The sequence below is a fragment of the Bactrocera latifrons genome, unplaced genomic scaffold (genome assembly GCF_001853355.1).
Source record: "Bactrocera latifrons isolate USDA-ARS-PBARC rearing strain unplaced genomic scaffold, ASM185335v1 scaffold_478, whole genome shotgun sequence".
NCBI lineage: Eukaryota > Metazoa > Arthropoda > Insecta > Diptera > Tephritidae > Bactrocera > Bactrocera latifrons.
This window is the reverse complement of record NW_017537132.1, coordinates 60,172-64,599: the sequence shown is the minus strand read 5'-3', so window position 1 is coordinate 64,599 and position 4,428 is coordinate 60,172.

The following is a 4,428-nucleotide window of genomic DNA, read 5'->3' as shown; positions in this document are numbered from 1 at the left end:
TAGTTATGCCTTCTCCAGACTGGATAAAGAAGTRTAGTAAATRGGTCTGGTAGTGAATGAGACCAAGACGAAATATCTAATGTCATCAAACAAACAGTCGACGAACTATCGACTCTGTTCCCACGTCACTCTTGACCGTCATAACTTCGAAGTCGTAGATAATTTCGTCTAGCTTTGAACCAGTATTGACATCAATAAAAACGGCAGCTCCGCAAACCAACACRAAATAACTCTTACCAACTGGTGCTACTTCGAACTGAGTGGGCAATTGAGTAGTAAAGTYCTCCTTCAAAGTCACTCATCATCCCCATATAGAAGATATGGTGCATAAGTATAAACATCTGATGAGTCGACGTTAAGAGTTTTCGAGAGAAATATTTATGGTTCTTTGCGCATTGACAGCGGCAAATACCGTAGTCGATGGAACGATGAGCTGCGTGAGATGTACCACAATAGTAACATRCACAGTTCAGCGAATTAAAAGACAACTGCTATGCTGGCTGGGTCATGTACTCGCCGGGAGAAATAGAGGAATACCAAGACCTCCTCTCCGTTGGAAAGACTACGTGGTGATAAATAGCGAAAAAGAAAAATGATCAGCGTGCTGTTGTAAACYCGGTTRTAACCGCGTAAGCGGTATCTAAGCTAATAAAAAGGAAGAATTCAATTTAAAACTAATATCCATTTTMGTAGTTATTGATTTTTCTTTTAAAAATCTTCACCTGCTTAATTCTTTGCCAAATCTAAATTTTTTATGTTGACTACATCAATGGAACGTCGACTGTGAATATTTGAAGTTCGTARTACCAAAAAATTAGATTGATCTGAGGTTGAATTATTTCAGTTGGAGGCCTAACCTTTCAYTGCTAAACAAATGAGACCTGGACAGGTACACCGAATTAAAGACTTCTATCAGAGTGCCTCTCGGTATCTAACTAGTAACATTCTTAGCAAGAATTTGCTAAAATATTTTCCGTCCTTTAAGATTACATAAAGCTCTCTTAAATTATTAACTSATCTGAAATATCATTCTTTAAATTCCCTTACCCCACAGTACTTTTGCCCAAAACACAGTATTACATTTAAAAAAATGCTGAAGATAGTCAAAGCAAATTTTGGTTCCTGTTGAGAACCAGTTGGGTTATTAAAATTTTAGGTACCTCGGTATTTTCTCAACTTCTTCTAAACTTTTATATCCCACGTTCGAAAATAACATAGATAAGTACTTTTATAAAAACTTCATTGCAACTAGTATCGTAACTACTTCCAAATAATATTYTACTCTAATATTTTTTTTTATTTSTTATTCTTCTTTTTTCTGCTGGTTTTTATAAGTTTTACTCAAATTCTGTAAATAGCTAGTATCATGAGGTGCTGCTCCGCGCTCTTCGTTGAGTTTATACGCGTTGATGTATGCGTTCTACTCTGCGTCTTGCGGACACATTACGGTAAATTTGATTTGCAATTTTAATGCAATTTAATTCGTGTAAATTTCATATTTTTCACAACACCTTGCAGTTGAATTGACACAAATGTATGCAGCGCAGCGAATCCTAATGTCCCAGAGGGGTCGGTAGGTAGTGGCAGCGATCGGCCAACAACAACAAAATTGTGAAAAATATTTTTCTTATACCACAAAATTGGATGTGAGAGCTTTTTCATGCTTCAGCACCATAAGTAGTCGTACATGTATGCATACATACATTTGTTAGTATATGTATATACATATATGTACAGCGCCGCTTCGTCCCTTTGGTGTCTGGCATATCAAAACTCACTTTGACAGCGCCGATTCAAAATAAATTGAATGTAATTTCAAATAGAATAGTTTGCACACAAACAAAACTTATTTAATATTTACTTGCTGTCAACTTAAGATACATTTTTTTTTCAAGCAAACTACTTATTTCGCTTCTCGCTACTTAATTTATTTTTATATTCTCTTTATGCGTTTTTCGTTGGCAAACTAATGCAATGGAGTGGATGTGAAAAATATGCGTACAGTTGTTTATGTGAATACGTATATGTTTAAAGCCCAGTGTAATTCAAGATAGACACAGTTTTCCTATTGAAAGCATTAAACTCGAGGAAGTTATGGTGCAAATACGTTGTGACAAAAAAGTACCAGAAATCGTAAATAAAACGAAAAATAATATAATTATCCATCATTATTATTATTTTTTCGCCTACAAAGTAATCTCCACCAGATGTATTACACTTATTTCAACGATTTTCCAGACTTCGAAACACTTTTCATAACAACGTTTTGGGATGGCCTTCAGCTTGTTTGCATATCTCATTGGCAGTTATAATGCTTTTCATGAATGTGGCATCGGAATTCGCAAGATCACGCACGTNAGACCTGGACAGGTACACCGAATTAAAGACTTCTATGACAGACAGAGTGCCTCTCGGTATCTAACTAGTAACATTCTTAGCAAGAATTTGCTAAAATATTTTCCGTCCTTTAAGATTACATAAAGCTCTCTTAAATTATTAACTCATCTGAAATATCATTCTTTAAATTCCCTTACCCCACAGTACTTTTGCCCAAAACACAGTATTACATTTAAAAAAATGCTGAAGATAGTCAAAGCAAATTTTGGTTCCTGTTGAGAACCAGTTGGGTTATTAAAATTTTAGGTACCTCGGTATTTTCTCAACTTCTTCTAAACTTTTATATCCCACGTTCGAAAATAACATAGATAAGTACTTTTATAAAAACTTCATTGCAACTAGTATCGTAACTACTTCCAAATAATATTYTACTCTAATATTTTTTTTTATTTSTTATTCTTCTTTTTTCTGCTGGTTTTTATAAGTTTTACTCAAATTCTGTAAATAGCTAGTATCATGAGGTGCTGCTCCGCGCTCTTCGTTGAGTTTATACGCGTTGATGTATGCGTTCTACTCTGCGTCTTGCGGACACATTACGGTAAATTTGATTTGCAATTTTAATGCAATTTAATTCGTGTAAATTTCATATTTTTCACAACACCTTGCAGTTGAATTGACACAAATGTATGCAGCGCAGCGAATCCTAATGTCCCAGAGGGGTCGGTAGGTAGTGGCAGCGATCGGCCAACAACAACAAAATTGTGAAAAATATTTTTCTTATACCACAAAATTGGATGTGAGAGCTTTTTCATGCTTCAGCACCATAAGTAGTCGTACATGTATGCATACATACATTTGTTAGTATATGTATATACATATATGTACAGCGCCGCTTCGTCCCTTTGGTGTCTGGCATATCAAAACTCACTTTGACAGCGCCGATTCAAAATAAATTGAATGTAATTTCAAATAGAATAGTTTGCACACAAACAAAACTTATTTAATATTTACTTGCTGTCAACTTAAGATACATTTTTTTTTCAAGCAAACTACTTATTTCGCTTCTCGCTACTTAATTTATTTTTATATTCTCTTTATGCGTTTTTCGTTGGCAAACTAATGCAATGGAGTGGATGTGAAAAATATGCGTACAGTTGTTTATGTGAATACGTATATGTTTAAAGCCCAGTGTAATTCAAGATAGACACAGTTTTCCTATTGAAAGCATTAAACTCGAGGAAGTTATGGTGCAAATACGTTGTGACAAAAAAGTACCAGAAATCGTAAATAAAACGAAAAATAATATAATTATCCATCATTATTATTATTTTTTCGCCTACAAAGTAATCTCCACCAGATGTATTACACTTATTTCAACGATTTTCCAGACTTCGAAACACTTTTCATAACAACGTTTTGGGATGGCCTTCAGCTTGTTTGCATATCTCATTGGCAGTTATAATGCTTTTCATGAATGTGGCATCGGAATTCGCAAGATCACGCACGTYCAAAGAGACCTATTTACGGTATTCTTTTTGAAAAAAAAAAATCAGCTTTATCGAGACGTGTCGAGCAACAACGCTTTATACTAAAAATATTCATCAAAATCACAAAAACGGACTCGTGAGAGCCAGCTGTCTTGCTATCTCTCTAACACTTGCCTGACGATTTTCAAGGACCATATCCCTCACATATTTTTTGTACCGATTGAGATTACATGAATACAAAATTTCATTAAGACAACCATCCACTTAAGGTCTATCGGAAGGACGGATCACCACATGTAGATTCAATCTACTAAGCGCAACATGCTCACCTACTTCTGTACGGGATAGTCCAAATATTAACTTGAATGTGACTTAAAGTAAACAGTACAGCCGCAAAGCGTTACATTCAAAACGTTAAGCTGAGTAACTTTTTAAATACGWCTTCTCCTAGTATCGAACCTTTCAACTTTGCAAAGGTCAGAAAATTAAACCAAAAATAAGCAGAAAGTAGTACAACAACTGGTCCTTTCGAAGAGGATCAMTTCATAGTAAGTGGTTCCCATCAAACACATAGCAAAACCTATCTGACCATCACTCTTGGCTT